The sequence below is a fragment of the Anguilla rostrata genome, chromosome 18 (assembly GCF_018555375.3).
Source record: "Anguilla rostrata isolate EN2019 chromosome 18, ASM1855537v3, whole genome shotgun sequence".
In the NCBI taxonomy this organism is placed as follows: domain Eukaryota; kingdom Metazoa; phylum Chordata; class Actinopteri; order Anguilliformes; family Anguillidae; genus Anguilla; species Anguilla rostrata.
Window position 1 is genome coordinate 23,729,898 of NC_057950.1, and position 23,157 is coordinate 23,753,054.

Here is a 23,157-nt window from a genome sequence, read left to right on the forward strand (position 1 = left end):
ATTCAATTCTAACAGTGGAGAGGATCTCAGAACTTTTTCACTTTATATTCAGCTGAGCGTGTAGTGTCTCATTTACCTCTCAAACCCACCGGAGCCCACTCATATTTGCATACCCTTTTCATATTAACCCCACGAAGGAAATGGGATTTGCCATGAGCTATCAATGCTGGCTGTAAATATTCACCATTTCACACGCACTTTGTCACTCAGTCAGTCAGTCAGTCAGTCATTCACTCACTGAACCCTCATCAGAGAGAGAGCAGCGATACGGCACAGTGCTCAGAACTGAACACTCATCAGAGAGAGAGCAGCAATACAGCACAGTGCTCAGAACTGAACACACATCAGAGAGAGAGCAGCGATACAGCACAGTGCTCAGAACTGAACACTCATCAGAGAGAGAGCAGCGATACAGCACAGCGCTCAGAACTGAACACACATCAGAGAGAGAGCAGCGATACAGCACAGCGCTCAGAACTGAACACTCATCAGAGAGGCTGCAGCGATACAGCACAGTGCTCAGAACTGAACACTCATCAGATAGAGAGCAGCGATACAGCACAGTGCTCAGAACTGAACCCTCATCAGAGAGAGAGCAGCGATACAGCACAGTGCTCAGAACTGAACACACATCAGAGAGAGAGCAGAGATACAGCACAGCGCTCAGAACTGAACACTCATCAGAGAGGCTGCAGCGATACAGCACAGCGCTCAGAACTGAACCCTCATCAGAGAGAGAGCAGCGATACAGCACAGTGCTCAGAACTGAACCCTCATCAGAGAGAGAGCAGCGATACAGCACAGTGCTCAGAACTGAACACTCATCAGAGAGGCTGCAACGATACAGCACAGCGCTCAGAACTGAACCCTCATCAGAGAGAGAGCAGCGATACGGCACAGCGCTCAGAACTGAACACTCATCAGAGAGAGAGCAGCGATACAGCACAGTGCTCAGAACTGAACACACATCAGAGAGAGAGCAGCGATACAGCACAGCGCTCAGAACTGAACACACATCAGAGAGAGAGCAGCGATACGGCACAGCGCTCAGAACTGAACACACATCAGAGAGAGAGCAGTACTGCTGAAGCACTCTTGACTGGGGCACTTAACTTGGAAAATGTATGTAATTCCCCGCCAAGTGAACGGACGATATGGCTCAAAATGTAGAAATATTTAACGAGGAGCCGCGGAACGCGCTGAGATAAGTCAGACTGCTCCGTGCCTGAATAACACACCGCGGTCTGCAGCTCTGAATCGGTGGTCGCCCAGCTCCAGGCCCCCAGGGGGCGGGTGCCTCCCCGCGTTTGGATTCATTACCCCCCGAACCCGTGGTGGGTTTGGCGCGGGAGCACCTGCGTTCAGGTGTCTTCAGCGGAGACGGAGGGGGGCGGTTCTGACACGCGAGTGGGCGGCTCGGCACATCTGCATCTGTCAGCGCGCGGGGACGCGTGTGACGCGCTCGCTGATCGCTGTTCTTCGCCGTGCGTGGTACGCCGGTCCGCGCCCAACCCACCGCCTTCCTGAATCTATTCTCAGACTGCAGACGGAGTCAAACAAACTCACCGTCAGGCAGAGAGGCAGCTCTCCAGCTCTCCACACAATTCAGAGTAAATTACCTGTTAAAACTTCTTTATTTATCTATTTTACAGAACATTCTGGGAGTGCTAAGGCCGCTCTTGCTTCACCTGTGAGGACGACGGGTGCATTGTTTCATTTGTATTAATATTTGCATTTGAGAAATGAAAAATAATGTAACATAAAATGTTATGGATGCTGGGAAGATCATATTTACACCGCTAGCTACCTCATTTCCATAATCTGGTTAATAGCTAACATTGATTTGCTAGCCACAGTATTAGGTTCACTGACAGCTGACTTTCTAGGGCATTAGCAAATTTCTGTGGCTCCACATATAGTTTGGAGGCTGTAGCTTTGGCACTAAAGCAATCACAGTGAGCTTACATGTTGGTAGGTTCAGGTTTGTAATTTACTTTTAAAACATGTGTCTCAGATAATCAAATCTAATTTATGCTTGGAGAACACTGAGCCAGACATTTCAAGTTAAATTACAGTACAAATTCGTAACATGAAGTGGGGGATCTGTGATCTTGACGACACATATCCTGATTCAAAGGGTGGGGGTTGTTTTGTTCGTCAAACCAAATTCAAATAAACAGGAATACTTCTGCGGTTCTGCACAGCTGGTGGACACAGAGACCCAACAGATATTCAAAAATGACAAAGCAACTGGAGACACCATGCAGCAAGGCATGTCATTCCCCCAAATACGAACAGCTGAGGTGAACTGCTTTTCAAATTGCTTTTCAAATTGCTTCTCATAGTTTTGGGGTGATAATGCTGGGGTGGCCGATACAGGGAAAAGGAATGAGATATTATTATAAATGAAACAAAACAAAACAAAACAAAACCAAAAAACAAAAACTAGGTGGGTACAGAAGAGAGCCAAGATTTTTGTCAGAGCAGTGGAAAAATTCACATGAAACTATGCTGCCATAAACTGTCAACTGTCAAGCTTGCTCTGTCAACTTCCTAAATCGAACGGAGAGCAACTCCCCCTCCCCCCCCTCCCCCCCCACAAAATAAAAAACGTGCATCAAAACATGTCAAGGACTCAACTACTGACAACCGTTTCATCAAAAATTCTGTCTGGGTTCAACGCCTTTTAAGGTTCGGTGATGAAAGCGGTTTACTTCCATTTGTGTTCATCAAGCCAGAGCGACTGTTTAAACTTTGTGTAGTTTATCTGCCGTGGGAGAGCGTTGTGTGTTTGAACTGTCACCCCCAGACTGCTTTACATTATTAAAGACTTGCACCAGAAAACCGCCAATCTCCTGTGCCAGATTTCTCCATGACAACCCGGAGAGTGAGATGAGAGGTGGGCGGAATCTTTCAATAATAATCTAAAACAAACGGAATTAATTAACTGGTCTATGAAGAGCGCATGTTCAAGGACTTGACGGCTGATGGCAAAACCGTTGTCTAGCACCGAATATTAAATGTTTTGTCTATTTCTGCACTCGAAAAGCCACTTAGCTTTGCATTTGAAAAGTCTCAACAGTTAATTTGAGGGTGGGGAGAAAAGCAATTCCGTTGTAATTACCGGAATGTCATTCTGCGCGGTTGTCACTGCTGCACCCACGAACAGCACAGTGTAAGCGCCGATTCAGCCCGAGCAAAGACAAAATAATCACCGAAACAAGGCTGTGATCAATGTCTTGCTTTGCTTTCGCAGACACAATTAATTGAATCGGTGCCTCTATCGGGCTTCGACTGTAAATAACAGAAATTTAATTTGATGATAATCTTTTTTTTTTCCTAATTAAATAAAATTCGAGATTCAGCATAGTGTGCAGTGAAGGGGTAATCACATGATGGGGAAAAAAGCCCCACCCCCCTCAATAATTGCCTTGGTCCTACCAAGTTATTTTTTGTCCTATAATTGTTATGTCATCCCTTGGCCATGAAGCTTAAGTTTTATTGTGTTGTGAGATGAGGGATGTCTTATGTTCTGGTGTTGCTTGACCGAAGATGTTGAGATGTACTTAGCCAGGACAGCAGTGATTTTGTAGGAAGGCAGTGCCAGTATCAAGACCTTCCAAGACAAGATCAAGATTTTAAAATTAATTTTGAATTTGACGGGCAGCTGGGGCTCAAGTGGTAGGACAGGAGTGAAGTGGGCCTGTGTTGTGTTGGCTTGTGATGCAAATCCTGGCAGCAGGATTTTTATAATCCATGCTGGACCCCGTGGAGTGATTGAGAAGGGAAACTACGGAGCACATTGCAATAATCAACCCTTTTGCAGTGTGGGTATTTTATTTATCTGATGCGTTTTTTTCTAATGTCTTGAGGTAATGTTGGCGAAGCAAAGCATTTGAACAGCTCTGGTTCAGTGATTCTCCCATTAACCGCAGGTGGTTGTTCGCAGATAGCCAACGCTTAACGGAATATGTGACTGCAATATCGATGCCTTTTTTATTTTGTTTCAGGCTTATCTCAAGGGCAGCAGCCTTGATTATGGTTGCGCTGTCCTGAATTAGCTTCAGTCATGAACTCGGTGCTCTGGAACATGTCGAACAGTAATGAGTTCTCGCAGACAACAGAGCGATATTTACAATGGGCCAGTCTGTTTCAACACGCAGGCCTTCTGTCAAAATGAGAAGTGATACGCATCACTATGTACACATTTGACAATTTGTTCCATTCGCACCGGGAAAAACAAACCCACCTCTCGCAGGAGTGGATTCATCGGGCCGTGCGCGTAGGATCGCATAAGTTAAACGAATCCGAGAGGAGGGCGGATGGCTCTTCGTTCAAGCATTCCTGTCAGTCATACAGGATAACAAGAACCACTCAACAGAAATGGTGGTTACAGTGTGTTAACGCAGTAATGCATATCAGTAATGCGCTGTGGCAGTGCACATCAGTAATGCGCTGTGGCAATGCATATCAGTAATGCGCTGTGGTAATGCATATCAGTAATGCGCTGTGGTAATGCATATCAGTAATGCGCTGTGCAATGCATCAGTAAGGCTGGGTAATGCATATCAGTAATGCGCTGTGGTAATGCATATCAGTAATGCGCTGTGGTAATGCATATCAGTAATGCGCTGTGGTAATGCATATCAGTAATGCGCTGTGGCAATGCATATCAGTAATGCGCTGTGGTAATGCATATCAGTAATGCGCTGTGGCAATGCATATCAGTAATGCCTGTGGATATTGCACAGTAATGTTGTATTGCGGTTATGTATACCACTAATGCTATAGCAGCAATCTGATGGCTATGCCAGCTTCGTAAGTGCATTATGTTTCTTCCAGCAATAATTATGTTTATGCAGTGTTAAAACCGCTCATTGAACAAACGTGTGTTCTCACATTGTCTCAAATTAAGTCTACCGCAGACAACTGATTATTATTCAATATAATTATGGCAGCATATGTTTGATTTTTCATAGTAGAAATTTTTCATGTGTTGAAACTGTAACGGCTCAGTTACGACTACCAAACTAAATGTTCATATCTGGAGGACCAAGTCTTCGTATCTTCAGTCCCGCCGGTGATAAAAGCGAACTGCACACGTGCAGTAATGTGCGCAGGAAGTCGCAGGTGGAACAACAGCTCGCACGCGTCGCGCACGGCGCCGTAAATCAGAGCTTTCTGCACGCGAGACCGCTGACATCATCGCTCATTATCATTCGCCCTGCCGGGAGTGATGTCAGTAACGGCGTCTGACTGACAGGCAGGTGTTTTCCTGCGGCACGGCTGACAGGCTGGTTTTGTAAACAGGGTGTGACATCAGTCTAGCGCAGGAGGGATGGGGGTGCGGAGGGGAGGGGGGGGGGAGAGAGTAGAAACATCACCCGATGATATGGGTAATATATGGGGTGGGAGAAGGCTTGGCAGATAGCATCTGCGGGTGGAGTGCATTTTCTCAGCCATGTTTCAGGCTAGCTCCTAGCGTCCCGGGCACTAGCGCAACGTGAGGCGTGTGAGTTATGAAAAGCTGCTCTGCTGTAAAGCAGAGTCTCCATGTCCCTCCGCTGCAGTTTTCCTGGGTCCCGCTGGCTCTGACCTTGTTTCAGACGTGTTGTGTCAGACGTGCTTTGTGCGGTGCTGGAACAAGCCCCCGTGATCTCACTGTGCTGAACTCACTTTCATATCTGTCAAACTGACACACCGCTACTGACTGTTCACACTGCTAGTGCTCTGTATAAGTGTGTAATGTCTTACAGTTCACACTGCTAGTGCTCTGTGTAACACAAGTGCATAATGTCTTACAGTTCACACTGCTAGTGCTCTGTGTAACACAAGTGTGTAATGTCTTACTGTTCACACTGCTAGTGCTCTGTGTAACACAAGTGCATAATGTCTTACAGTTCACACTGCTAGTGCTCTGTGTAACATAACACAAATGTATAATGTCTTACAGTTCACACTGCTAGTGCTCTGTATAAGTGTGTAATGTCTTACAGTTCACACTGCTAGTGCTCTGTGTAACACAAGTGTGTAATGTCTTACTGTTCACACTGCTAGTGCTCTGTGTAACACAAGTGTGTAATGTCTTACTGTTCACACTGCTAGTGCTCTGTATAAGTGTGTAATGTCTTACAGTTCACACTGCTAGTGCTCTGTGTAACACAAGTGCATAATGTCTTACAGTTCACACTGCTAGTGCTCTGTGTAACATAACACAAATGTGTAATGTCTTACTGTTCACACTGCTAGTGCTCTGTGTAACACAAATGTGTAATGTCTTACTGTTCACACTGCTAGTGGTCTGTGTAACACAATTGTGTAATGTCTTACTGTTCACACTGCTAGTGCTCTGTATAATGTGGAATGTTTTGCATATGAAACCTTCCCAGGCTGCACTGCAAAATGAGACATATGATTGGCTCACTGAGCTAAAGACGCAGGTCCCCAGCTAACAGCCTTTGAAAAGGGAATCGGCTGTACTCTTCATTCTTATTGTGGAGGTTGCTTAATTAATAGGGTTATTAATAGTTATTTAACAGTGGTTAATTAACAGCGGTTGCCACCGGCTATAACGGTACTAAATGCATTTGTAAGAATCGGGAGCAAAATACTTTCTCATGATAATTCTTTGTGTGTGAGCGTACAAAAGGTTTAATGGTGGAAATAAAATTCCCTGTGACATTGTGAAAAGCTCCCATCCAAATGATTGGCAGCTGCTTTATGAATGTGTACTTCTTCAAAGGAATTTCCCATAAGAACGCAAGCAATTTTGAGTGAGTCATTTTTATTGATATCGCAGTAGCCCTTTTTGACACACAACCTCAGCACAACTGGTCGCGCAGCAGTGAAAGGTATTGACTGATAGAGGTCAAAAAACTGTTGGGCACAACGGTAGACAAAATAATTGATTTGGAAAAAATTGATTACAAACTATTTACATCTCGAGTGCATAGGAGTGGAATTTGCTTGCCCTTTGCTGGTATTTTCTGTCTTATTTTCTTTCTGTTGCGGTGTACAGGGAAAGAAAAGGCGTGTTTGTTTGGTCGGCTTCTTCGTTCGCTCGGCTGCAGTCGAGCAGATCCCGCCGTCGCCCGCTCCGTCTGAAGATCAGCCTCGAACAGCCATGTTGGTCTTTCGCCGTCTGCAACGGGGAGAAGACGGAAAAAAAAAAAAAATTAATTATGCAAATGCAGCTGTGCAGCGAGCGACACGGAACGCGGAAGACAAGCAACGCGTTGGCAGCACGCGGCTTCAGAAACATTTTCCATTAGGAAGTGGAATCAAACCGCTGTCGTTAAAACGCACCGTCGTTTGTCAGACGCTGAGAGCGAGAAAGGTGCAGAGCGAGCGAGGAGGGTGGAGAACAGTGTAATGAACAGAACGGCACAGTAAACAGAAGCAGGTCATTACAGTGCTGTTGAGCCGAGTGAGTTTCACTAGCAGAGCTGCAGCGACCTTCGCCGTCCTGATAGTCTTTCAGGAGATCGGGCGGCGCGGGGAACCACAGACGGCGGCAAAATCGTAGCATAATCCTTGGGGGGCCTTGGAGAGCGCACGCACCATAGCGCCGTCCTTCAGGTGCATGGACCGAACCAGAGTCATTGCAGAGCAAGGTGAACAGCGCCAGCTACTTGTAAGGCTGTACTTCAGCACCTTGGACAGCACCCACAGTCTGCACTTCGCCTCTACTGTATGTCTGACTGGTGCTGGAGAATTTGGATGAGGTGCTCTCTGCATTATAAGTAGGCCCCCCAGTTTGTCACCACCGCTGCCCTGCAGCGATTTAAACTTGTATTTCAGTGGTGTCCTTCCAGGGGTCCCCATAGGCACTCCAACGACACAGTCAAGTGACAAATTGTACAATTGAGTTTATAATTGAGACATTTATGAAAATAATTATTTGATCTAAATATGGGGAGAGCCAGGAAGGAAGGTAAACATGGATGGAAGGTTACATGCTACAAAAAGCATGTCTTTGAGCCAGTGGTCCTCACTCCTGGTCATGGAGAGCTGCAGGGTATGTGTTGTTACTCAGGACTTGAGTAGCACAGCAATTGATCAGTTAAAGCAGTTGATTACACAGTTAACTCAGGTCACCTGGTTTCTTGGGTCTGAATTGGCCACTGATCTTAAGGAAAAAACAAAACCAGTAGACTCCTGGTTCTCCAGGACCAGAACTGTTTATCAACTCATTGTAAAGCAGGGGTGTCAAAACTTATGCAAAATTGACCGGTGTGGCTGCAGGTTTTTGTTTTAGCCCAACACTAAGCACTTGATTCTACTTAGTCTTGATTGAAGACCACGATCGGTTAATATTTTTGATTTATTTTAATGAATTAATTTTGTTAATTAAGGTTTTGTGTGCACGTTAAATGGTGTGTCGTGTTGAGATGTGTGGCGTGCAGAAAGCTTGTAATCGGGGATTGCTGGTTGAGGTCCCACATCAGACACCAAAGGTTGCACCTGGAGCGAGGTAATTAACTCTGGCAAATAATGTTGGAGAACTGTCATAGCCTGCCAATACAGGTGTAGTAAAATCTAAAAGAGACTCTGAGAAATGTGAATGAATCCAGCATCCAGCGCTGCCGGAGGGAAGCTGCTTAGCGCGTTTTACTGCGCGGAGACGTTTCGACTGGAGCGAAAATGAGGTGCGTTGGCTTTGCGCTCCTCTGCCGGCGCTGTGCCTCTGCTCGCCCCGGGCCTCGTAAAGCGATTCGGCCGAGGAGCTTTAAAGGTTTCTCGGCGAGCTTCGCGAGGAAAAGAGAGAGAGAGTGAGAGGAGTGAGACTCGGTGGAGATCATATACGCTTCCTATTGCCTCGGTTTAAGAGCCGCAGCTGTGCGTTGGAAGGAATGCAACTTAATCTACTCGTGGCCATAATAGATATCCTAAACCATTCCTGGGGATTTGAGTGCCGTTAAAAGTCGCTTCGGCGTAAAGGCCAGAGCCTGTGCCTACGTCGTCAGCTCAGAAGCACGAACTTAATGCGATTTGTTTGACTGAACTGCTGTGAACACAGCCAGGGCATACGTTAGCACAACCTCCCAGAAGGAGAGCGCTCTAATTTAATGAGCCATTTCCTGCCCAGACCCCAGGTGGTCTACCCACCTGTCTTCATCAGCAGGGGGGGTGCCTCTGACCTCTTAAATTTTCCCCATTCTTTTCTGACATCAAAGGCGCGTTTCGCACGCATTGCGCATTAAAAAGGAAACGATTGGACCGACTGTAAAGCGTATTATCAGATTCACTTTGCCTATAGCGTAGTTCTCTCAGGCGAGATAGCAGCATCCAAGGCATAAAGATGTATCACAAGGTCAAACCGCATTTTCACGTCTAATGTTCACACTCCGCAGACCCCGACGTTCTTAAAAACAGATTATAAAACAGATGCTCTGTTGCGTTTCAGTTTCCGGCTATGAAAATAAAATGCAATAGAGGACGCACCTCCTTGATGTCTTGAGGATGAGGGTGCCTTTCGCAAATGCCATTCCAAAGACCTGTTTAGTGTGTACTTTGCTATGCCACACACACGCGTGTTTAAGTCTTTTCCACGGTGATTTCACATCCACTCTAAATTGGCAAATAAAAGATGTACAACGAGGAACGCCTGTATTTTCCGTGGTGTGAAATACTTACTGTCTATGCATTTTTTTATTTTTATGCTGCCGCCAGTACACTTACTGCATTCGAAAACTACGTTTGCTTGTTTATTTATTTAGGCAGTCGTGTATGTACATGCGGTTTTTGATTTCTCGAGTTTATGTATTCATATCACATAAAAATCCCTACTTTCTGCTGCACAGTGATGGAGACTGTTTTTCGAAAAAACATCTGCAGGAAAGCTGTCTGCACCGTCAATGTTTTTTTCTTGAAAACGAGACATTCAAGGACAAAACAGAATTACGCGCACGCAGCAGTTTCTGGGTTATCTACACTGGTTGGACTCGTGCATATTTATCCATTATCCCCAGAGTAGTTAATCCCACATTAACATGTGGCATCTGTGATCTCATTAGCCTGGCCCTCATTTTGGAAATCACAGGGTTCTAAGAGCGACAGCTGATTTCTTAAACAGCACGCAATTGTTCCCGAACAATGCCGACTCTGCTCGTGAGCGCTAAAAATTAAAGAACAACCGATTGTTCCTGCCATAAAACCGAAATGAAACGAGCAACATAAAAGGGTTTGCAACCAAAATTCAGATTTAGATTTGAACAAGTGAATCAAAGAGTGGCAGCTGCCTTAGCCTGGCTCTGGATGACAAATATTTAATTTCTGCCACCACAATGCCCGGTAACAAACCAGCATCATTTTCCTAAGCCATTACAATCATCGTTCTAGCGAAATGCCAAATAACAAAACCAAGCTGGACCAATAGGTTGAATGTACTGGAGGACACTGAACTGGCCAATCTGATATAAACTCTTTTACTTGTGCACACTACTATATGTGATAGTTGAGAATATTGTAGTTTCTTTCACTATGAATACTTGATTTTGATACCCCTTAGTGCTTAAGTGAGCATTAAACAAAAATGTTCTCACATTATGCAACATCACTGGGGCCTGCTATTGAAAAAATCACTGAAGACACCATTTATTTCTTTTTGTCTGGTTGACAACTATATTGAAGTTTCAGTTATAGGAAGTAAAGCAGTCTTCATGGATATATTTTATAACATGATACAAATTTAGCTTCACAGAATCTTCTGAAAGGAGCTGGAATCATTTGGGTTTGTTTGTGAAGAGTTATCCAGGTAAGCAGTTTAAAAAGTAATTTGCTTTTTAGCTCACACTTTAATAAATTAAAAAGAGAGATTGTCTGTGGGTTAGATGTACGTGTTTCTACAGTACCAGTCAGTGTAAGCCAAGGCATAGCTGCATGAAATATGCTAACGAAAGAAAATACATCTTCCCACTCTGTAAAAAGTCTTAATAATAATACTTCTCTGTATGAATGCATAGTTGCTTCTCTTCCAGTCTTACCATAGTTTTTGAGATTGTTTTGCTTTGTAACTGGAGAATGCAGGCCGGACATTTGTGTCAGGTCCGGGTATTAAGATAAATATGCTCTGCCAGACCGTTAAGAGGATTAAGTGCCAAATGCATTTTGATGGAGCTGGAGCTTCCTCATTCATTAGCGCGTCTGTTTCAGACCTGCATAGCCAATGAAGTGACCGGTTAATGGATCAGCAGCTACAGACAGAGGCGGCTGAATGTGATTGCTACCTGTGCAACCCGCATGCATGGCAGCTGCTGAACATTGAGGTCTATTAAATGCAAATACGAAAAGGGGAATGACTCAAACACAGTTTTAATCTCACCCAACTCCAGTTATTATACTGGCCCAACCTCGCTCCTAACCACTGCCATTGTCACTATATGTGTGTATTTTTCAGTATATCTTTATGCAATATCCAGTAGCAAGAAAACATTTATGAACCCTTTGGAATTACTTGGATATCTGCATTAATTACTCATTAGATGTGGTCTGATCTTCGTCTCAGTCTCAATAATAGACTAACACAATCTGCTTAAACTAATGACAAACAAATAATTGTACCTCTTTTCAATACTGAATGCATTATTTAAACATTCACAGTCTATGTTGGGAAATGTATGTGAACCTCTAGGCTAATGACTTCTCCAAAAGCTAATTGGAGTCAGGTGTTCCAATCAATGAGATTAGACTGGAGGTGCAGGTTGGAAAAAAAGCACCCAAAGTTTGGTTACTGACAGAGTCTGCTCTCCTGAAGAAACATCTGTTCATTTGAACTATGCCCTGATTAAACCAATTTTCAGAGGACCTTAGGAGAAGAACTGTAGAGATGCATAAAAATCTGGAAAAGGTTACAAAAGTATTTCTAAAGTCCTGGGTGTCTATTAATCCACAACTAGACAAGTTGTCTACAAACAGAGGAAATTCTATACTGTTGCAACTGTCCCTAGAAGTGGGCAGACTGCAAAGATCACGACAAGAGCGCAGCGTGCAATGCTGAAGCAGGTCAAAAAGAACCATAGGGTGACAGCAAAGGACCTGCAGAAATCTCTTGAACTAAAGTCTCTGTTCATGTAAGAAAAATGCTAAACAGGAATGGTATTCATGGAAGGACACCACAGGAAACCTCTGCTCTCAAGTTTGCAAAGATCCAAGACAATGATCCAAAACACCCAAGTAAATCAACAACAGAAAGATTTAAAAAGGAATTTTCATATTTTGGAATGGTCCAGACCTTAACCCAATTGAGATGTTGTGGCATGACCTGAAGAGGCCTGTTCATGCAAGAAATCCAAGAAATATCAATGAACTGAATCAGTTCTGTAAGGAGGAATGGTCTAAAATTCCTCCTAACCATTGTGCACGTCTGATCGGCAGCTAAAGGAAACATTTGGTGGAAGTTATTGCTGATAAAGAGGTCCTACCAGTTACTACATACAAGAGTTCACATACTTTTTCCAGCCATCTGTGAATGTTCAGACATCGCGTTCAATAAGGACGTGAAAGTTGATTGTGTGTTATTAGTTTAAGCAGAATGTGTTTATCTACTATTGTGACTTTAAAAAATATCAGACTGCATTCAACGAGTAATTAATGCAGCAACCCAGGTAATTCCAAAGAGTTCATGAACTTTTCTTGCAACTGTAATATATGCCATATCCAAAATATTTATAATCTGTATTTCTCCTTTGGAAGGAAAAGACATACTGCTTTTTTTAAAAATTTATTTTGGCCTGATACTGAGAGCATCTGCCTGATATGAGCTTTTGCCTGCTTTGGTTCAGTAAGAAGCTTTTGGTGATGCTTAATCAGCGATGCATCACAGTGACATCACTGCAGTGAGACACACCCGTTTAGTCTTACGCTGTTCAAAGCGGGTTTTTTCCATTATCGATTGTCAGAAGGATTTGAGATTTCATTTTTCAGATAACAGAACTACAGTTTCGGTGATGTTTTTTGTGTCGCCGCGGAGTTTATAGGTTTTAATATTACATTAGTGATATGTCTTCCATAAAATGAAAAGGCACAAAAAGAAAACATACTTTAACAGCCCATTTTATTTCATACTGTATCAGTTTGATTTTATCTGGAGAGAAATACGGGGGAGAATTTTCAGGGGAAAACTCCTGATAAAAAGATTTATGTGCCCTATGCCTTTCATTAGACAGCACTGTTGGATCCGTGTGGGTGGAAACTGTATCATAATCAGGCTGACAGTTGTTGGACTGGTAGCTGAGAACTAAGGGGGCAAATGTCAAATAACTGCTCACCCAGTATGTAACCTGCTTGTGCTCATGTAATAATTGTGGGAGTCTCGCCGAGCCAATACCAGCTTGATCATAACCTGTCAGAATCATCCCTTTACAGAAATGAAACCCAAAAATAGATTCTTTTGTTACAAACCAACTAGGCAACTGTTAAGGGTTACTTGGCTTTAACACCGCTCATCGAGAGATTTTGTTCACAACCAATTGATTGAAGCGTTACCTGTTTATTAATTCAAATTCTTCATATTCACGTCATGCATGGTTTCCCTCAATTTACAAACATGCAGTCATCACCATTTTCCCATCAGACATTGTCTGTGTCTTAAATCCATTACAGAGCTGTCCAGGAAACATAGCGGTAGGTATCACAACGTATAATGAAACATGCTGCTTTTATGTTAATTCGGACTGAGCCATTGGCCAGAGTAGGGTTTGGCGCTAAGGGAACATCGTACGGAATGTTCCATTGTGAATGGGGGTACTTTATACGCACCATAAAAACATTAAATATTGATGGGAGTTTGGTTTTAATATGTGGCTGTAATACATTTTTTTTACAAATTTCTTTTAGTTTTTATAATATTTTTTGTTTCCTTGCACCATCTGGCAATAAATCTGAGATGAAAATTAAGGTCTTAGAGCTCAGCGAATCGAGCATCAGCCATACCCTGTGAGCACAGGCAGCATCTCCCATGGCCAGCCAACGTAGGGCAATATTGTACACAAACGCAAAGGTTCGATGCAAAACTAAAACGTGGTAGGCAAATGAGAACGGTAGCCGTTTCACCGATTGTCTACACGAATGTGCTTGCGACATGCCTTTGTGGCTTAAAATAGTGATTTCTAGGTGAAACGCTCCAAAAAGAGCGGGAAAAAACCTGTCGCATCTTGCAGATCTCAGCTTGCACATCACAACTTTCGTGAACCGAGCCCCTTCATCAACACCTTTATGATCGCCCCTGGTTTTCTGACCTCTTCAGTTCCAGAATGATCTACTTCCTTTCTCAATAGGTTGTGCACACGGACGCCTCTATCATATCCACAGGTTCAGCTGAATCGATTCACGCCGCGTCTCCGACTACCAGCATTGGAATTATTCCAGTAAAATAGTGGCATGCTGTTCGATAGGATTAATAGGATTATGTGAAGGTGCCTACGAACACAATTTAAATCACTGCCCTGGATTTAGTGTTGATCGAGCAACTGCGTGCATTTCCTCAACAAGGAACTGAAATGTAACAAGAAAAATCAACCAGCAAACCAAACTAAATTCAATTCATGAACCTCTGAGTCACTGAGATTTCAGTGGAGTTAAAAAAATAAATAGGAAGGGCAGCGGAACAGAAAACCGATGTGAGTGTGAATCTTCCCGGGCTAATGAGTGACTGGTACTGTTCACCTGAGCAGAGAAAGAGAGGGGAGTGGGGTCTACATGCAGGAGCAGAGGGAGAGAGGGGAGTGGGGTCTACATGCAGGAGCAGAGGGAGAGAGGGAATAGAGGGGCGAGAGGGAGTGGGGTCTGCATGCAGGGAGAGAGGGGAGTGGGGTCTACATGCAGGAGCAGAGGGAGAGAGGGGAGTGGGGTCTACATGCAGGAGCAGAGGGAGAGAGGGGAGTGGGGTCTACATGCAGGAGCAGAGGGAGAGAGGAGTGGGTCTACATGCAGGAGCAGAGGGGAGTGGGGTCTACATGCAGGAGCAGAGGGGAGTGAGGTCTACATGCAGGAGCAGAGGGGAGAGAGGGGAGTGGGGTCTGTGTGTAGGAGCAGAGTGAGAGAGGGGAGTGGGGTGTACATGCAGGAGGCTGGAGGCTGTGGAAGTGCTGATCACAGACTGCCTGAAAATGCTTTTGTGAGCAGAGAGGACTTCTGGCAGGGCCCCTTGGGGGCCGGTAGCCATGTTTCACGTTTCATGGTTTCTTCAGTCTGCAGTGGAAAGTCACCAGAGTAATTCCACCTGGCTCTGGGTTTTTCACGGCTCTCAAATACACTAAGAAAAATATTACTGAGGAAAGTGAGGCACACACACGCACACACAAAATTAACATCCTTGACAAAGATGGGCAGCGGCAGCTTTATAAAAATCATTAATAGAGGTAATGCGGTATACTGTATGCTTAAAAATATATTCTTCATAGTGCATTAATTAAGCAATATCACACTAGAGGGAGCATGTTATGGGGTACACTGCATGGGTGTACTGTCATAGGCACAACAGGAACAGACTGCAAATGAGCCTCAGAAGACACAAGAAACAGGACTGCTGACCTTCAGGAGGGAGAAATAGTCAGGAAATAATTACAAGTTAAAAACTGAAGATACGTCTTTCCACTATTTGGGCAGTGAGCAAGAAGTTTAAGGCCGCTGGGACGGTGGTAAAGCTGCCTGGTCGAGGATGGATGAAGTTGTTCCATGCACAGAAAGGCAGGTAGTTTAGGACCCAAGGAAAACATTCAAGGGCCACAGGTGGAGATCTGCAACTTGGTTGCGCCTACACCAACAGACCTTTTGGGAATATCAAGGCGGAATACTTTTCCACATGTTTGAGTTAAACATGGTTCTGTACTTGCATTATTTATTTTGTACTTTTTACACCCGTGTGAGTGAAATTCACAGAAGGGTCTACTGCGAACCTTCCACAGACCACCACAGTTCTTACGGTTCAACAACAATTTAGATGAAATATTGCACAGGTGGCCAAGGCCCTGAATTCTAGAATAATTCCAGAATATTTTTTCAAATCGGTCAACTATTCTTTGTAATTATTTTCACTAATTTCTATGGACCTGTTGAGTATAAATTGTACACCTTTTGAGCATACAGGGGTGACACTACACCTTTTGAATGCACAATGGTGAGTACACTACTCAATCAACATGATACCGCCATCACCAGTGAAGCTGCCAAGGGTCTGTTCTCCAGAAGTGGAGACACTCTGGAAAAGTTAGAGCTTTTGAATGTAAGCAGGAAGTAGGACCTGAAATTGAGCTCGCCTACTTGCGCCAGGCTGGTGATTTTGAGGATGGGCGGGCCGACTAAAGGGAAAACTTGCTTAGTTTGTGAATGTGATCAATTCGGATGCATCGTCTTCATATATATAGAAAATCAGCTTGTTGAGGTGACGTAGAAAAGGGGAAAAGATGTGCTTTGTACTGTCGTTGCAGCAAAGACTCACTGCGAATCCCTTTCCTTTGCTGCTAATGCTTGCTACGCACACACACAGGTTGAGTGCTAGCCTGGTGTGTTGGCATCTCTGAGTGCCATTGTAGTTTCACTAATTGTTATCAAGGGGGTGACTAATTTTGGACACACATGCGCACATAAAACACACACACACACACACACACACAGGTTGAGTGCTAGCCTGGTGTGTTGGCATCTCTGAGTGCCATTGTAGTTTCACTAATTGTTATCAAGGGGGTGACTAATTTTGGACACACATGCGCACATAAAACACACACACACACACACATACACAGGTTGAGTGCTAGCATGGTGTGTTGGCATCTCTCTGAGTGCCACTGTAGATTCACTAATTGTTATCAAGGGGGTGACTTTGGAGCGCACTGAACACACACGCGGACACACGTACACACACACACACATACACTTGCACGCACACACACAGTGCGCGTGAATGGCAGCGCACAGGGGTGCGCACGTGATTTTGTTTTAATTGGTCATGCAATGTCTTGATGACTTCCAGCTCATGGTGGGAAAATAGATAAACATGCCAGCAAGATTAATAGGGAGATGTTAATAAAGTTTGCACGTTTTGTAGGATGGAAAGGAAGTGAATGCCGGCAGGAATCTGCTCTGTCGCCCGCAGAAGCGCTGGGGATAATGCCTTCTGTGTTACACGTGCTGCGAGCAGGAGGCCATAAAAGATGGCCGCCATAATTCACATATATGGCCATGTCATCTTCTCTCTTGCAGTGATGATGTCACTGCTATTAATAATGGACCTCATTAATATATTCTATTGGATAATTATTATGTTATAATACAGTTTCATGGGGTTGTTTTGGGGGGTTTCATCCCAGGAAGCAGTGTATTGGTTGGCTGGGCTGTCAATATATAATATGATTTAAGCGCAATCAAGTGATAAATAAATAAGTTAATGAATAATTAAATGAATAAAATGAGCTAGTTAACATATTAAAGACTGATCAGCTTTTATCTAAAGCTGCTTGGCAGTTAAGTCATTAGTCCATTAATCAGTCTGATAAGCATGTTATTCAGTACTGCCCTGATACACACACACACACACACACACACACTCTCTCTCTCTCTCTCTCACACACACCACACTCACACACACACTCTCTCTCTCTCTCTCTCACACACACACACACACACACACACACACTCTCTCTCACACACACACACACATAAATTACAAGGTAAATAAATACTATTGCATGAAATTCACAGATTGCTATCAGTTTTTGGTGTCCATTTGCTGCCTATGCTTATCCACTCAGATCATGTGATTCCTGTCAGCCGTTCTCCAGTCCATGCCTTTATCCAGAATAGCAGAAGTGGCAGAACAGCAGTAAGCCAGTAAGATAAATTCAGAGATATGCTGTGTCACTGAAAAGCCTTTTGTATCACCAAGTGAACAAAGAGTACCTTTCCATCTTTTGTTAAATGTAAAAGATGTGTACAATGTCATTGTCTGCAGACTTTTGTCTGTAGACTTTTAGAGATATAGCAATGAAATAGCAAAATATGATTCCATAAAAAAAGACATTTCTCCAAAGATATTGGCATGATATGTATTTAGATACTCAATACTCTCATTGTTCCCTTGCACCTAGAATTGAAGCACACAAAACTTTGTTGTTAAAATGGGTTCTCATGAGCAACTTTTCCCAAAATATCAGTTGTTAGTCTGAAACCCTACGCATACGTACCGTCATCGTTTCCCATCATGCCTGGCGCTCGCCGGAGACGATTGGTGACCTCAACATCGCTCTTCCGCCAAGCGGTGTTTTTTTTTTCTTCTTCTACTCGTTTATGGGAAATTCATGACCTGTCGTAGAAAAAAAAGGGAGCACATTGACATTTTTGTTCGGTGACACGATGGGGTAATGTGATAATGTGAAGGAGTGGGTCCGAGCTGGAGCACAGCATGCGTGATGTCATTCACATCTGGGTTCCATTCATCAGTGATGTCACTGTGATGTTACACTAGAGAGTTCTAATAGACACCAGCGACTGTCTGAGTGTAGGGTTGGCAACATTGGCAATCCTGGATCCAGTAATGAGGTGTAGTCATTGCAATTCTGCTGGATAAGCTTTGGTTCAGCAGGGAAATGTTTCAGTCATCGCTGCCCAGTGTTAAAGTCCCGGACAGGGATGTGAATATATTAACCCCAGTGCATGTTGCAAGCAGTAAACATAGTTATTCAGAAATGATTCCAGTAAGAGCTCAGAACAGGGGGATGTTGCAGGGTTCAGCCAATGATGAGCTTGCTCAGTTGCTGATCATGCATTAGCGATTAGTGCTCCTGAGGTCATCAGAGAGGAGGGATTTAAGCCATAGTCATCTTCACACTGTTCTGGATTCCGGCATGGCCTGAAAGTCCCTCCTCCTATTCTGAACATGGGGTTTTCCTGTCCTTTTTACTGGACCCATTCTACCACTGCAACATACATTGTCAGTGTGCTAAAACACAGAGTAGTACATGTGTAAAGACCTGGTGTGCTAGCATGCTAAACACCTTTAACCCATTCTCCAGCGTACGTGCTGATCGGTGCAGTCCCTGTGCCAGCAACTGCACAGCTTTCACTACAGACACAGGCAGACCGCAGGAGCCAAACAAACCAGAGAAGTCACTCTTGAGACAAGATGGCCCCGCTTATTCTAATAGAGAATTGCCAGGTTTTTACCCGATGTAAAAATAATATATATCACTATATATACATTAAATAATGTGGGAAATTGTCCCAGCCAAAGTGTACAATATGCTAGGCAGTGAAATTATTGCACAGATGGTCATAAAAAGAAAGAGCTCGGCAACATCAAAGGCAGACACATCAACAAAATAGTGATTCTATGCAATTATACAAATTAGAGAAGCACAATAGATGTTGCATTGACATGATACACAACTAACTACAAATCATATTTAGATCTGACATAAACATCTTTGGGGAACCTATTGCTAACTCTGTCCTCTTGCACTCTAAGCACTGGTTACTACTCCAGATGGAGGTGCTGCCACACCAGCAAGTTCCCATGTCTGTCACATAATGATAAAAAACACAAAAAATGCTCCTTAATTATACAGCACTTTTTTAACAGGGCAGTAAAGCCACTTCCCAATAAAGGACAATAAAAGGATATAGTGGGGAAAAGTGACGCACTATATACACAACACCAACTATAGTAAGTAAAATAAATAAATAAAATGTGCACAATAAATTGTCCAGCGTTAATTCAACACTAATGGACAATTGTTATCTGTTAGTGTAGAATTAACACTGTTAGAGTTCAATTAAGGCTGGACATGGTCAGTGATAAAAGGGAGCGGAGCTGCAGCAGTGTTTAATGTTGGCTGTAAAGAAGCAGCCCTGATGTTCTCAGGTTACGCGTCCCGTAGTTCAGGGGTCTGTGTGGAGACAGCGAGGTGCTTTACGCGCTGGCCTGGGAGACTGTTCCGGAAGGTGAGGAGTCAGCAGCACAGAGAGATGCATTCAGGGACTAAACAACACTCTGCCTTTTTATGCAGAATACTTTTAAACCTCAGCGCAACCTGTGTGCCTTTGTTTTGGTTCATTTTTCTATAAATGTTGCTGTGTGTGTATAAAATCAATCTGCAAAGACACTCTTTTTAATTGCAGCTGTTCTTTTGATTCACATTTTTTAAACCTTGCAGCCACTGCACGGAAAAACATTTTTTTTTTTTTTTTTTAAGACACAAATGGTGGCAATCCGTCACAGTCGTGATCTCCTTGATACACGGAAGTGCGATTTCAACAAAGCCAAGCCCTATCCATCTTTCACAGGGATATTTATTAGTCCGCACAGCAGCAACTTTAATTGCACTGCACAGAGAGAGCGGCTTCATACATACACCAGTCATAATTGGTTTAATGGTTAATATACTGCCATTTCTGCGGGAATTCTTCCTTGGTGTGCTTTCAACTTTCAGCACATTCACATTGTTTAATGGGGCTGTTAAACAAGAATTATAAAGTTCCATCCTAGTAAACCAGGATGGAAATTTATAATACATTATACATACGCACTGCCGAAACCAAACGTAAGTGCTTATTTCTAAGACCTTTTTTTTATATCTCAAGAAAATATATTACCTTGTTTTTTAAAGTTCCTTTTTGCTTGACAAGTGATATTGTCCTACCGCATTGGCAAATCTTATAATGAGTCGAACTGTCTCACCTCAATCTTTTTGTCTTATTTAGCAAAAAGTAACATAAATAAGCTATAAGTCTAAATATAAGACTGAAATACTTGTTCAGATGATTATCCTTTCTTTGCTGTTTGTGTCCCCGCCCGATTGTGTGAGCCTCATACAAGTCATACTGTATAAGCTGCTGGAAATATATATTTATAAATTGCTAAGTGTCATTGGACAGTAGTGGTGACACAGGGACTTCCTGCCGGGTGCTGATTGGTGGAGACCGGGTTTTCATATAAGCAGACACACAGCCATGCAGGCGTCATGGCTACCCTGGCATGCACTGTGCTCAGGGTTGGCCTACGATAAGAAACTAATCTAAAATGGAGCTCGAACAAACGGCCCCAACTATGGGACAAGCTGTAGCCATTAAACTACAAAGCTGTTCATGTTTCGAGAGCTGTGGCCTTCCGTTGCTAATCCCACCACTGACCTTAAAAGGCCGAGAAGGCAATCACTCGGACCGGCGGGAAAAGGCTCGGCTTTAAAAAGGAGGCCATAAAGAATTAGGGGCGCTAGGGGGACCTGTTCTTAAGGGCAAGATATGCTTGCTACACAGGCCCTCGGACACCTGTTGGTAAAACAATGATTATGATCAGTTATTATTATCATTTTTCTGTGTTTACCGTTTGGGTGCTCCACGGTCGAGCCGTTACGTGCGAAGCGAATGTTACTGCCCATTACACGGCCCATTACTTCAGCTCTGGTACTGCGGGCGACGGCCTGCAAAAGCCTGTTTAAGCGCAAGCTTTTATTCCAATGCCCATCCAGCGATAAAGGGAAAAAAAACAACAACACTATCATATGCGCCAGTATATGAAGGTTGCAATTTATCACAATTTATCACCTTTCTGCTTTCTGCTGAAGAGAAATCTGAGTTGTGAGCCTGTGCAGAGTATGAAAAAGATGGCAAAAGAGGTTATGGATGGATTTCTATGAAACTTGATAAAGTGAAGATTTGATTTTTCAAGGTTGGTAGAACAGGCCTCTTTGGGTTGGCAGAGGTCTACATTTCACTGAGAGAGACTCCAGTGCTGACACCTTCATGCCTCCGTATGCAAGGGCTTGTCTAAAACCATTTCTAGAATGTTAACTCTGGGCTGATTTTAGTGAGAAGTGAAAATCTAAACCACAGATATTTTTTCCCCCCTCAAGTCTTCAATCTAAAATGCCAATTTGCATTCTGCTGGCTTAACCGACAGTTAACATTTAGTTTGACAGAAGAAAGAAAACTGCGGAAAAGTTTTGGCCACGGCGAAAAAGTGAATTAATTGCTCCCTCCTGCTTAAGAGCTAAAATTTGCTTTGGAAAATGACTGAATAGATTTTTCTCCCGTTCCTTTTGTAATGAGAATTTATAAGGAGAGGCGCACATTTGAATATGAATATTCTCCTAACCTTCCCGAGCACTGTGAGGGTTTTCATTTATCTCCTAAAAATAATCCCAGCCTGGAGTGGAGGTGTAGTGGGACGGGTGAAAGATTCTGAGTGAAATTATATACTTCCCATATTTGCTGACCCAAACCCTCTAACTGTAACCTATGTTTCAGTGCCATCTTCTTAATATTAATATAGTTTGTGACATGGTATCCTATTACATAATTTGATGTAATATCTAATACAGGGGTGTCGAAATGTATCTGAAAAGGGCCAGTGTGGGTGCAGGTTTTTGTTCTTGCCGAGCACTATGACACCTGATTCTGCTTATCAAGGTCTTGATTGAAGACCATGATTAGTTAATTAGTTGAATCAGGTGACGTATTGCTGGGCTGAAACAAACACCTGCACCTGCACTAGCCCTTCTCAGATAAGATTGGACACCCTTGATCTAACACATCGATGCTTATGAATCTGACAGGCACTGTTTTTTTTAAAATTTATTTAAAAGGTGCTATAGTAAATAGTCTTGTATAGAAAACCAAAAACTATGAATTCAAATAAGAATTTTTACATTTGTCTTGGAAACCAAACCTAACGGGCCTGCTCTTCGCTAGACGTGCACTTACGTGAGTATATCACACCGCAGTCTTAGTGCCAGACTATTTGTTTTCATCTGTGTAACAACGATATATAAAGTGGTAATAGAGTACAGTTGACATGTGGGCTGGGATTAATACCAACAAAGCAAAAACAAACTATACAGGTTTCATTTATGGAGAAGGGGGTGGCGGCATGTTCTCCTCATGGTTTTGAGGAGCGTGACTTATCGCCCTCCTCCACCTTAGTTTTTGAGTGACACACAACAAATTCCAGGCTCCACGCCAACAACCGAGCAACAGTCACCCACCGCCCAGATTAGATCCGTGTCAGTGCTCCACCGTCTGTAATTACAGTGTTGTCAGTATACTTACACCAAATTGTACGCGGGAAACAATTACATTCAACACAAGCCATTGTTATGTAGTCTTAATATGATCCGTTACAGTAAAAAGATTTGTAATTATAGTTTTGGATAATTGCATAATCGC

The 23,157-nt window shown here is 43.4% G+C and overlaps 2 protein-coding genes across 5 annotated transcripts in view; one reads left to right on the top strand and one right to left on the bottom strand.

Moving 5' to 3' along the window:
- The window catches only part of si:dkey-103j14.5 (isoaspartyl peptidase/L-asparaginase), a 236,651-nt gene that overhangs the window by 5,617 nt on the left and 207,877 nt on the right, over positions 1-23,157 (top strand). The gene's annotated exons all lie outside the window — the stretch shown is intronic.
- The window catches only part of khdrbs2 (KH domain containing, RNA binding, signal transduction associated 2), a 157,377-nt gene continuing 140,736 nt past the window's right edge, over positions 6,517-23,157 (bottom strand). The window contains exons 11-12 of one of the 4 annotated variants that reach the window (XM_064317615.1): positions 18,180-18,298; positions 6,517-7,141 (exon numbers count right to left, since the gene is read on the bottom strand). The gene's annotated coding sequence lies outside the window, so the exon portion shown is untranslated. The remainder of the gene's footprint in view (positions 7,142-18,179; positions 18,299-23,157) is intronic. The other 3 variants (XM_064317613.1, XM_064317617.1, XM_064317614.1) reach the window with 3 other exon arrangements.